The sequence below is a fragment of the Podarcis pityusensis genome (genome assembly GCF_964106645.2).
Source record: "Podarcis pityusensis genome assembly, chromosome: 4".
Classification (NCBI taxonomy): Eukaryota; Metazoa; Chordata; class Lepidosauria; order Squamata; family Lacertidae; genus Podarcis; species Podarcis pityusensis.
Genome location: NC_138027.1, coordinates 53,403,666 through 53,417,292, shown reverse-complemented (window position 1 = coordinate 53,417,292; position 13,627 = coordinate 53,403,666). Strand labels below are relative to the sequence as shown.

Below are 13,627 nucleotides of genomic sequence, written 5' to 3'. Positions count from 1 at the left end.
GACATTAGCATTACTAACCTCAAAGTTTCATTTCTTACACATAAACTTGGTTTTTAAAACATGAGTCATTATCATACCCGTACTATTTTGTTCATTGCAATGCTATGATAAGAGCTCTGTTTATCTCTCCAGCCGGCCAGCGACAGACAGTGAATGACAGCAAAAAAAAGTAAACATAGAAAGAGTGTAAAGTGTTGGTTGACACTGGATGTATTTATAGTAGTGTTGACATGCCCAAAGTGTAAGGAAAATGACTTTTGTGTCTAGCAATGTAGAATTCTCTGAATGCAAACACATCTCTTCAGTCAAAACATCTCTTCAGGTTTGCAATGTAAGGAATGGGTTTTAGTTTTGCAGGAGCACCACCTGCTGGTTACATGATGGACTAAGGGCTTCATATGACATCATCATCATTGACAAAATGTCTTAAGGCATTTCTGTTGGCAACAGGATGTGAGGCATAGGATGTGGACCACACTGCTTCTTGGTATTGAAAATATGCTAACCCCTTCCTATATTACACCTGAGTTTTTATTATAGGCTGGGTGCACACTGTGCCTTGGTAAATGATGCAGAATGTTTTTAAAGATAAAATGACCAAATATGTTTCCGTAATACTGTATTATCCAAAATGCTTTTCGAGAGAAAATGCAAGGCATAGCTAAATCAAGCTTGTAATAGCATGGTCGCAGATGGTATTTAACAATAAGAAAACGCTAATGAGAAAATGCTAATAATGTTTCCATTTCACTTCATCAGCCTCTCCCAATGCAGTGTACATGGACACACATGGACAGACACACAAGCGATCTTTATTTTACAAGATGTCATACATCAAAATTAGTTGCAGGGGACCTTCAAACATTTCAGAGGTTTGCTTTCAGACTCTAGGAAAGAAGCATGTGGAGGACGGACATAAACCTTAACATCGTCCTCTAACATTGGTGGACGCAGTGAAAAAGCTAGAAAGAGAATTTGCAGTTTAATGGATGAAACTAATCCTATACACACTTTCTTGGAAGTAGGAGTCTTTTACCGCAATGGCTGGTATTCAACTGCAATATACACCAAAGCAGTATCATGCCATTTTCAATAGCCATGGCTTCCCCCAAAGCGTCTTAGGGACCACAGTTTGAAGTGGTATGATACTGCTTTTAATGCACAGTGCAGATGCAGCTTAAGTTTTACTCATAGCAGACCTACTGAAATGAATGGAACTAACTTAGTTATGTTTCATAATTTCAATGTGTCTTCCCTGAATAAAACTTAGGCGAATGCTACCCAATGGGACTTACCCCCAAGTAGAAATTCATAGGATTGCACTTCAAATTTCAGCTGTAAATATTCCCATCAGCTTCAGCCAGCATGGCCAACTGTCAGGGATGATGGGAGTTGTAGTCTAGTGACACCTGGAGGGTCAACAGTTCCCCACCTCTAAAATAAAACATAGGTGGAGGTATTCCTAGTATTACTATGACACATTTCCAGCGAATGATACTTTGTTCTCCAAGATCCATCTATCCTTAGTTCCAGTAGCAGCCGGTGAGGCGGTGTAGGTGGGGCTTTTCAAGAGGGAGATGGCAGAGGTGAAACATGGGGAGCTCAGCCAGGTGTGGCACATCGTGGCAGCAGCAGGGCCTTGCAGAGCCAGGCAGAGGCCCCGGCCAGGTAGATAATGTGTCCCCCCCTTTTTTTTACCCTGGGGATAACTGAAGTCTTATAAATAAGTATATAAATAATTTTCACAAAAGTTATGCTGACAAATAATTTTATTTCAAGGCTTGAACCGTATCTGCGTATAAACACAAAATGGAAAAATAGATATACAATAAAAATACACAGGGAAAAGGATTATTTTAAGTATTTACATTTAAAAATGCTTTCCTAGCTTTCTTTTCTGCAAATTCTTGAATTATGCAGGAAAGATCAAGCAACTTTGCCTTATCGTGGTTTATGTTTATGTTTATCATTGCTAAACCGTTTAGGCGTTCTTGAGCCATTGTTGATCAAAAGAAAGACTGCCAGCCATGGCCCCAGGGAATCTGCCCACCACCGCCACTGCCTTTGCGCCTCCATGTTCGCCCCAATGCATCCCCTGCAATTGTGAATATGCTGACCGAGGCCTCCTTTGGAATCGGAGGCCCAGGCCAAGTGGCTCATATGCCCCTCCCTCTGTCTGGGCCTGGGCAGCAGCATGCCACTGGCTCCACTGACACGTGTCCCACCTTGCTGAGCTCCCTGCACCTCCCCTCTCGGTAAGTCCCAATAACCCCCTATGATGTTGAGAAGCCAGGAGAGTAATGGTGCCCCAACCTCACCGGCTGCGGCTGCTGCTGCTGCTTAGTTCATGGCTCTTTCTGTCTCTCTTCTCACCCAAAACTACAGGGTCTTCCCCACCACAATTCCATTTATTTATTTGGTGCCATACTTGTGCATCGTGTTCTACAGAGGCCAAGAGTACAGGTCCTGCCACCAGGAGCTTACAATCTAAAATTCGACACAAAGGGAAAACGGGAGAGAAGTCAGGTGGCCGGATGCAAAGGAAGAGAGTGCTTCTGTACCTATTATAGCTGTGTTCTGCCTGGACACTGAGGTCCAGTGCCAAGGGCCTTCTGGCGGTTCCGTCGCTGTGAGAAGCCAAGTTGCAGGGAACCAGGCAAAGGGCCTTCTCGGTAGTGGCTCCCCCCCCCCCGTGGAATGCCCTCCCACCAGAGGTCAAAGAGAAAAACAACTACCAGACTTTTAGAAGACATCTGAAGGCAGCCCTGTTTAGGGAAGCTTTTAATGTTTAATAGATTATTGTAGTTTAATATTCTGTTGGAAGTGGCTGGGGAAACCTAGCCAGATGGGCAGGGTATAAATAATAAATTTTCCTCTTTTGCATCTGGCCAACCTAGAGGAAGTGAAGTACTGGGGAAATGGGGGAACTAAATGTGAGTTGCATGAAGGGCTTTTTTTCCCCAGCCGGAACTCGCTGGAACTCAGTTCTGGCACCTCTCAGGTGGGCACCATTGCCACTGTAAGAGAACAAGGGAGGTGTTCATGGTGAGTTCTGGCACCTCTTAAGGTTTAGTTACAGATTGAGTTACAGCAGTGCATAGGAGCATTCATACTTGTTTATTATTATTATTATTATTATTCCTACTACTACTAGTATTTATTGGCTCTCTTATCCACCCTTCATCATAAGGTCTCAGGACGGGTTACAACAATATAAGATTGAAATCAGTTAGAACAATTTGCCATTCAAACAATGGGGTGGGTCCTAAAATTATATGTCTCAGGTGCCAACGGTCAGGACAAAGAGGAGGTGTGCCTTCACACAATGAAAGCTACACAATGAAGGTGCAGACACACTTTTGTGGGGAGGGAATTCCACAGCTCACATTAGTTCCTGCTTCTTAGAAGGGTGGGAGGGGGAAGGGCGTCTTCTTCAAGGTTATCTCCCATTAAAACACTATTTCCTAACTGGAAGCTTCCATTGAGAAAATGCCTGCCAGTCATTCTGATGTCCAATTTGCAGCACGGTTAGGCAGAGCTGATATGACCATTATCCATCACTGAGAGAAGTCAGCAGAGAAGGGTGAAGCATTCCCGAACCTCTCTCTCTGGTGAACTACAAAAACATATGTCAACCTCCACAACACACACACACACACACACACACACCTGTGACATTTTTAGAGTCTTTATAAGGGTTGACACTATTCTCTGGTATGACTTCTGTTTCTGTTTGTATGAAGAGCACAAAACAGCAAATGACATTTCTCTGGCATGGTACAAGAATATTTCTGACTTAACTGCATGTAGCTGTTCATCATGGGACTGTGCCCTTTGTATAAGAAATTTAATAGACCTCTTTTTTATATTTATTTACATTTATATTGCCATTCCCAGTATGACTGACTAGAAGAAAGCACATTAACAATAAAATGGTAAAACGACTGCCATTAAAGCAATGACATAAAAACAGTACGGAGGAAAAACATAATATCACAGCAGCAGCATAAGAAGAAAAGAAAGCACAGCCCTAAAAACACAGTCAGAATGAAAATGCCTTGGTAAATAAAAAAAGTGGGTCTTCGCTTGGTTTTGAAAAGTATGGAAGACTTGGTACCAGGCAAGCTTCCATACAGCATCACAATGAAAAGTGGTCATCTCCCTCATTGCTGCAGAGAAGGGCATCCAGGTTCCAATGAGAGAAAACATTCCTTCAAGTTTAGACCACAGCGCCCCCCGCAAAGGACACTAATATTTATTCATTAATTACATTTGTATACCACCCTATACCAGGTCTCTTAAGTCAGCAGCGGTAGCAGTACACCAGCAGAGTCTCCAGTCTGTCGCCTATTCCCCAACAGCAGGTAAATATACTAAATATAGGTCATCTATGACAGCTGAAAACAGTGAGGAACCACTGTGATTCAACCATCATCTCCCCCTATGCTGGAGTGGTACTAAGTATCCAGCTGGGGAAAGTTCTATTAGGAAAGGATGGGCTGCATCATCTAGTCATGTCTCGTGCTGTAAACCTGGTGGCATTTTCAACCTGGATTAAAAAGTTTTAATAATTAGGATCTAGTATTAACTAGCCGCCTCTTTAGGGTGTGTAGGAAACTAATATGGCACTGACAGAACTGGGGAGAAGAGCAGATGATGAGACACAATTTATTGTCTGCTCCTGTTTTACTATTTCATTTATACCCGTAGCACTTACACTATGGGGTCTCACAGAGTTCCATCTTGTCCACATGCTGGAATTCCCTCCTGGCTGAAATACGAAAGGCCACATGAATATTCTGCCGGCTCTTGAAGACTCACCTGTTTAAACAAGCTAAATTTATGGAAAAAATTCAAAGTATATCTACAGAAATATTGTAAAATTAATGAATGTTAGAAGGATGCTGGAATGAAGTTACATGGTTTTAGCAGAAATGTTATAAAGAACTAAGTAAAAATAGATTGTTAATGGGTCAAAAGTGTAAAATTTAAGGTCAGATTGTGTTAAGATAAATTATAGAACAAAAATTGAGAAAGATGGAAAGGATTTGCTGAAATAGCTAATTGAACAAGAATACAAAAAAGGGAGGTGTGAGGAGGTCGATGATACAAGTAAATGAAAGGTAGAGATATAGAGATATTGGATCTATTTTTTAAATGTTTTTGCTTTTCTTGTTTTGATGTATTTTTTTTCCCTCTGTTTTTTTTTTCTTTTTATTTTTGATGTATTGTAAACTTTTTATTGTTTTTTTTCTTCTTTTTTCTGTAACTATTAAACTGTTAATAAATATCTTTTAAAAAAAATAAACAAGCTAAATTTAAACCTAAACTTCAGCTTCCTGATCTAATTATTTTAAAAGTTTTTAATTGTCTTAACTATTATGCTTTGTTGTATATTCTTAATGCTTTGATGGACTTGTTCTATTGTGCATTTTCATTATGTATGGATTTTTTAATTAATTTTATACTTGCAAGTTCTTTGGATGCCATTTTGGCATGTAAACAGTATAGGTCGGATCATTTATCTGAGGTGGTTGTCTACCTTTTCTAGATGGGGTTGCTAAAAAAAACCAGGTGTGCATTCTGGTGGTGCTGATAGATTCTGCATTATTAACTGAATGCCTAAGAGGCCTCCAAAGATGGAGTGTGACCAATGGCAATCTCGTCTGGATAGCCTGGCCACAGTTTTCCATCTCTGATAACTTCAAAATTTAGTAATGTGTTATTTTGGGGGATATTTTTGAAGACTGATGGAAACTTCCATTAGTTCAGACTACAACTGCTAGGTTGCTCACTAGCATCAGCTGATGGGAACATCCCTTACTATTTTGAAACATCTTCTTTGGTTGCTGCTCCATTTCCAAGGGCTGGAGTCTGCCAATTCTAGAGAGAGTGGAGGGATGTGGGTGGCGCTGTGGTCTAAACCACTGAGCCTCTTGGGCTTGCCGATCATAAGGTTGGTGGTTCGAATCCCCATGATGGGGTGAGCTCCCGTTGCTCTGTCCCAGCTCCTGCCAACCTGGCAGTTCAAAAGCACAGCAGTGCAAGTAGATAAATAGATACCGCTGTGGCGGGAAGGTAAATGGCATTTCCGTGTGCTCTGGCATCCGTCACGGTGTTCCATTGGCCAGAAGCGGTTTAGTCATGCTGGTCACATGACCCGGAAGGCTGTCTGTGGACAAACGCCAGCTGCCTCCGCCTGAAAAACGAGATGAGCGCTGCACCCTGTAGTCACCTTTGACAGGACTTAACTGTCAGGGGTCCTTTACCTTAACCTTTTAGTGTCCTTAAATGCAAGAGGGTTGTTCTTTGTTTCTACACAAATTTGCACAAAGATCAATACCCTAGTGTGTGGAGGGGGGAGGGGTGTTTTTCTTAGTATTTTATTCCGTACTACTATGGTGCCAATCCCAACCAGGGATTCCACATCTACAATTGCGGAGGGGGTGGGATCCAATTCACTTCAGTGGGAGCATTTTCACCTCTGTAAGACCACAACTGGGGAAAAGAGCTATTGCTCCCTAGCCCATATAGTAGGGTCCCAATCCGAATTGAGTCCCTGGCCCCCACGCAAGCCCTCTATTTTAAGGCACAGATATATAACTAACACACAGTCTAGTCTGACTGTAAGAGCCAGTTGTCCTCTTCATGTGTTCAAAAATAGATCTGTGGAGACAAAGTGTAGGGGCAGTCTGCATGTGCTGTACTGGGCCCCAACTTTCCTGCACATGCCAGGTGTGCTTGTCCTAACCCTACCTTTCCTTCATTAAGCAGGAAGGGCAGGAACGTTCTTCTAACAAAGTTTGGCTGAACATGCTTAGATGCCTCCTTGTGATCAGGAACTCTGGCAAAACATTCAATGGGAAGGTCTGAGGTTGAGCTGATGGGCGTAGGAATGTTAAAGGTGATGCCAACAGATGGATGCCCATTCAGTGTACAAACTTCATTCCGACACATGTTTATTTAAGTGTGTGAGAAGGGCTCGTTTAAAGGCTTATTTTGTGGCAACATTTGTGGTGAAGTAATACTCACCTGCCAGCATTGCATCTGCAGAATGCTAACCATCCTGAGAGTCTGTGTATCCTGCAGCAATTTGTCTCCTGGTGCAATTCGTTTGCAGAATGTTTTGCATATAGGATCACACACAACCTCACTTGAACTCCTATTAATAACAGAATCTGCGGCCTCCTTAGCCTCTTCTAGCTACAGTTGTTGGATGAGTTTTAGGGCACTGTCAGGAATGTGGCCCCCCAGAGCGCAGGGGATGAGTTAGACTCAGAGACTGAACTAGGAAACAACTCTGCAGATGAGAACTGCCTGTCAGAATCAAGAAAGGGCAGTTCAACCCCCCTTTTTGGAGAAGACTCTATTAACTGTCAAGGAGAGGAAGAGTTGGAAGGCAGCCAAGGTGTCGCTAGGCAATCAGCAGATAAGCAGTGGTCTGAATCTGGGTTGAGTGAGAGTGAGGAGGAAGGGGGAGGTCTGCCTCTCAGTCCCTGATCCAGGCGTTTGGATAAAATCAGAAGGCAACAGAAGAGCAAGAGGGGAAAGGCAGGAGTCTGGCGTCCTTCCTGTTGTGGGAGGAGCAAAACTTTAGACCGACTAACAAACGTAAATGAGATCAGGCGAGGAGCCGGGCTCTGGATGTGTCTTTTTGTAAATAAGCCTACATAAAAACTGCCAGAGAGTCAATTACTTTTTATCAGAGCTTGCTTGTCTGCCAGAGATCATTACAGGCACATTGTCAATTTGCACCTCCCTGTTTCCCTGTTATGGTAGGGGCATCCACATGATGTCCTCCTCATCTCAGTATTGTCCCAGACACCTCCACACGCTTTAAATGTGAGTTTTTCAATCTTGGTAGTTTCAGAAATTCCCAATTCCCACTCCGGGGCCAAACTGAGATTGGCCTGCGGGCTGGAGGCTCCTACCCATGCTATAAAGTTTATATCCAGAGATAACTGTGTCCCATTGGTTCTCTCCATTCCAGCAGGTCTCAGTTACACCCATTACATTACAGCAATGCTATTTATTAAGACCCAGCACTCAAAATTGCCCATTTTGCCTTGGAGGCCTCTAGCATATAAATACTTGTGCAGTATCTCTGACACTCATGTTTTGACCTGCAATATTTTGTCCTCTCTGAATTGCTATCCCACGCCCTTGCTCTCACAATGCCTATTTGTAATCCTCCCCCTTTTAAATTATCATGATTTTCTTTTCACCTACATCTTCATCCCAGAGGTGAGTTTGTTCCAAACCAGCCCTATTCAGCACCTATCAGCTTTCCCCCACAATCAGTTTAAAAGCAGCTCTGCAACCTTTTTTATTTGAAGCATCAACATTCTGGTTCCATCCCAGTTCCAGTGGAGACTAGCTTGTCCCAAAATATTCCCCAGTGCTGAACAAATCCAAACCCCTCCTCCTGATACCATTGTTTCAGTCATGTATTCAGGCTACACAGCTACAGTATGCCTGTCTAGCTGGCCCTGCACATGGAAATTTGTTCACCGGTCAGGAAATGCATGAAGGCTGAAACATAACTGTAAATTTACGCGCCTTCATAGCCAACAGCTGATTGGACATCATGTGCACATGAATATGCACACAGCCAGCAGGAATTTAATTATAAAAGCATGTTTGAATTTGGTGCAACATTCTTATATTATACCACACTGGATATGACCCAGTTAAAGTCTTAATTGGGCTAATTTAAACATTTATACTCCAACTCTCCTTCAGAAGTAACCTTTAACAGGTTCATTGCAACAAAAATTTAAGTCAGATAGATTAAGGCAAAGCTTACAAGTAAAAAATCAGAAACTGTTTTCCTGGAATTATTGGGAGGAGGCAGCCACCAATTATGATTATTTGAATAAGCCGTTTTAAATAGTGAAGGAGCATGTCTGATGCCTCCAAGGTTTGGACTAAGTAAAGAGACTAGGAAATCCCCACCTGGTGAAAGAGAGCTGAAAAATATTGATCTAACAAGAAGTCAAATCAACCATGCATGGTTCTCCAATGACCTATTTCCTCTTCTGAAATTCAACGTTCTAGTCATTCAGTACATGAATATATGTTTTCTTTCCCTTGTTTGCTTCCTTCTCTATTCCCAGCATCACACCAGCCTTCAATGCTCAAGCAGCTTTCCTCATATTACTTTTCTTACATGAGGGCAGTGCTGTGTGTCTGAACTTACTCAATTTTTGTTGAGTAAGCCACACCAGTGACTACGATAAAACAGAGAGTATGTTCCTAACAGGGACAGATGGAATGGTGCCCTTTAGAGACATTCATATGAATTTAAGAACTTCCTTTTTCCTGGTCACTGGGTACAGTACTTCCAGCGGGCCTGTTGTTATTGAGCATTTATCCTGATTTGTTTGTGGGGAGGCTAGATGATGTTGCCTCAAAGCAAGTATTATCCCACACTTTCAAGTGCATTTTCCTATCACTTTCCTCACTGTGAAAAGCCCAGTCCTTTTGGGAAGTTGGTTTGTTATGCAAGACCTCCAAATTCACTGTCATTGTGAAACCTGAATTTGCCAGTATGTGACTGAATCCTACCCCAAAACAGAGACAGTCTGGAAGCATCCAGAATCCACAGTCAGTCTCCATCTTCAGGTGTTTACATTGCTGTAAAATTTAAATTTAATTATGCCTGGTTCGTGCCAGTCTACACTAGAGTCGGCCTTTGTAATATTTTCCCTTCAAAGATTTCACACCAATGGCAGTTGCTTCACAATGAGATATTACTTAAACCCTCCTCCATTTCAGGTTTTGCTTAACTGAATCATATTGAATCTCAGGCACCACATATATTTCAAGCAGTTTAATAATAATAATAATAAAAATCCTTCACAATTGTGCTCATTTAAAGCTACCTGCAAAATGCAAACAGTTCCTGGGGAAAAAGACATTGTTGGAGAGGTGTGCTGGTGTGGACTTAGTGTCAGGAGGCAAACTTACATACTTAGAAGTAAATAATAATGGGACTTACTTCAAAGCAATTATGGTTAAATTTCATTTTCAGTTAGGCCAAGCTTACACAACTTGTCAAGCCAACCTGAGCGCAGCTCACCAGACTTGTATTATGACGTGCCAGGTATCTGAACTCCCAAGCAAGCAACAAAAATAGGAGGTTTATTAAATCTTTTGCAGGCCACCATACTAAGGTTACCAGATTTTTTTCAATGGATCCAGGGACACTTTTCAACTTCAATTGATTTTGTATGGGGACTGATTTGTAAATCCGGGGATTGTCCCCGGGAAACAGGGATGTCTGGTAACTTTACACCATACATGGATTGTGTACAATTTATGCCAGCTTCAATCAGGCTATCAAGGTGGAAACTCCAACCAGGTTGCTTGGAAGCCATTTTTGTTTATAAGATGACCCAAATTGATGTGAATGTGTCTATTCCCATCTTTCTATCTATTAACCTGTATTTCCTTGTGAATACTGGAATGGAACCAGGAAGCAGAAAATGAGGTCAGACAGCAAGAACAATGTAATGGATTCTTGCCATTTTAATTGCTAATCCTTTCCTTGGAAGTTGCTGTTTCCATGTCATTGTTCTATTATCCTGTTATGACCCTCACATTACAGTCGAATTTGCCTTTGTCCTTTGATTCCTGTGCAAAGAGAATGGCAGCTGAGGTAATTTGAAACAGAATCTATTAGGCAAGCACACACAGGTAGGTACACATTAATAGGATTTCGTTTGAGAAACTATTTCCCCACTGTCTATAATTATCACCAACATAACAATCTTGGGCACTCTAGAAATAGACTAATGTTGTGGTTCCCAATGTGGGGCACACGCCCCTCAGGGAAGCAATTTGATTTTTAAGGGGGGCAATTCAAGAATGAGTTATTAACAGTCAATGGCTTTTTAGGATTCCTCCACGTGAACAGGAGTTCACTTTTTGAATAATAAGACTTATATGCCACGGGGGGTGGGGGGTGGCATCAGGATTTTAGAGATGCATAGGTGAGGCATGGCCAAGAAAAGGTTGGGAACCACTGAACTAATGCCACCATTGCCATACACAGCCCTTTCATTTTAAAAGTGTGTGCTTCTATGCCTTGCTGGTTTTTGTCTCCCTTGAAGGGCTTCTTGCAAACCTCTAGATCACTAAAACAATTAAAATATATATTTAGTCATCCTCCTTATTATCCAAATGGTCTTTGGATATTGAAATATAATTCAGATTCACGATTTTGATCATTCTTTCTTGTTAGTAACACAGCTCTGCTGCTATTCATAATATCAACACAAGTGCCATCCATTTTGATTGGTGTTCTGCACCACAAATAGCTTCACTCAACTTTCTTACCGGTCCCTCAGGTGGTGCAATGACTTTAACCAGGAAGTTGGTGGTTTAAGCCCACCCAGGGATAGCTGTGGGCAGGATTCCTGCTTTGCAGGGGGTTGGACTAGATGACCCTCAGGGTCCCTTCTAACTCGACAATTATGAAAAGCTGGAGGATTTTTTACATAAACTAAGAACCATTATCTGGACTGCATTTCTATTTGAACAGAAATGTCCTAGCCTGCAATGTTGTTTGTGTTCCATTTTAAGTCAGGTGGCATTTTCAAACATGGGGGTGCGATTCAGTTGAGTTAACTAGCTTTCCTTCACTTCAACCACAGATTCACAAGAATGCCCTTGGGTTAGGTATTTAAAGGGGGAGGGGAACATTGTCCGGTGCCAAAGAAATAAGACATGCGTTCTGACAGTAAGTATGACAGAGCTAATTCTTATCAATTACTGTTGCTTGATGGGCCTCATTATCACGTACACAAGAACCTAATCATTACTCAGGGACCAGTGATCATATAAATAAAAAATTACAAGAGGTGCTTAAAGCATGATTGCAATTATAAAAGTTGCTCAGCAAGACAATGCTTACTGACTCAGCAGATCTACCGCCTGTGAAAATCCAATCCCATATACTGAGGGGAAATATATGTTGCTTTTCTTCCAGTAACTTTACAATCAGCTTCCTGAGGGAGGCCAAGACATTTCCAAGGAGGGAAGCAGACTACACCTTAACCTTTTGCATCATATCCTGACAATACAGAGGTGAAGAGTACCAGACCCCACCTTCAAAACTAGTGCAATACAAGAGGTGTGCGCCCAATGCCAATCCCAGGTTGACTGTGGCAGCTAATTAGTCAGAAAACAAAACCTCCAATCTTCGCCATGGATCACAGGGTAAATTCATATCCTGCCCTGTCTCCAAATGGAAAGCAGCTATTTAGCAGTGCTTATAAAGATGGCTAGAGATGGGATCCTGAGGAGCCTAGTAGTGTATTTGCACCAGAAGCACTGCCAGGTTTGAGAGGGCTTCTGATGAGGCGCCTTTGAAGCAGGGTTGAGAATGGGGGCCTTGTTGACACACTTCTTTCTCTTGCTCGCCCACCTGCTGTTGACACTCTTCTCCCACACAGACCCAATGGCCACTGCCATGGGAGGAACATGTAGGTAAAGGAGCAAGGCTGCTTACCACAAACTAGGAAACAAAGCAATGTGCTGATAGCGGCTGAGGCTTCGTAGTCATCTGCCACAACTTTTAACTAACAATATTTCCCCCAAACAATGAGAGCGGCATTGAACTTAGCCAATCAGACACTACCTTTGGGGTTGTGAGGCCACAGAGAGTACTGGGGCAAGGAGGGGTTGATCTAAGGTTGCTTGACCTGCTTCCTGCATGCTCCGCGCAAAGCTGGCATCTGGTTGGCTCCTCTCGTTGCCACTCTCATTGCCTTGGGGGGATGTATATTAAATTGGTGGTGTGCACACTTTGCTTTCTAGCATGCTGTCAGGGGACTGCCATCAAAAGGGGGGAGAGGGGCACAAGAATACAGGGAGCCTCCAACGTTCAGAAGTAGCTCTTCATCAGGCACTGGAGAGAACCATGCCTCCAGTGAAGCAGAGGGGGAAAGGAGGGGCGAGGTGAGGGAAAGGCTCACAGAGGCTACGGTGAGCGCAAGCGCTTCGCTTAGCCAGGCTGGTCAGGAAACAGACATGCCGCTTCCGTCACCCAGTTTGCGCACAGGGATGAAACGGAAGAAGGGGAGGCGGAGATTTGGGGTGTCTAAGTTCTTATGTTGGGGGAAAAACCGGAAGGGGCCACTCCCGGAATCTGCAAGTGACTGAGACAGACATGAACTTTGGGCTTCTGCACTGTACATAGTTTGCACTAAATAAAACCTGTAAAAGACAGGTCGGAGTCCTGGCTGTTTACTCGCGAGCAACCACCTGCAAACCTGACACATGCTGTGGCTTGCCATCTTACCTACCACTGCCATTCCGGATTCATTGAGGGAGACTTTCAGCCTAGGCCCCAAAGCCCAATCCTAGTGGTGCCACTGGGAAGCACAAATTAACTTTTAAGAATCCGCCTAGTCTAGTACTGCATCCTTTGATTACCTGTGCTCCTTTTGACTCTTGAAGATACCAAAGATTGAGCATGTGATCTTATACATGCAAAGCTGTACCAATGAGCTGCGGTCCATCTTCATATATAGCAGTAAATAAAATGTGGTTTACAAAGTCATCAAGGCAGATTACAAGATATAGGCAACAGCCTTGTACTACTCATAACCCCTGGAACTGA

General features: G+C 42.8%; 1 protein-coding gene across 1 annotated transcript in view; it reads right to left on the bottom strand.

Annotated features, from left to right (window-relative positions):
• Nucleotides 1–13,627, bottom strand: part of CLIC6 (chloride intracellular channel 6) — a 120,832-nt gene that overhangs the window by 96,492 nt on the left and 10,713 nt on the right. The gene's annotated exons all lie outside the window — the stretch shown is intronic.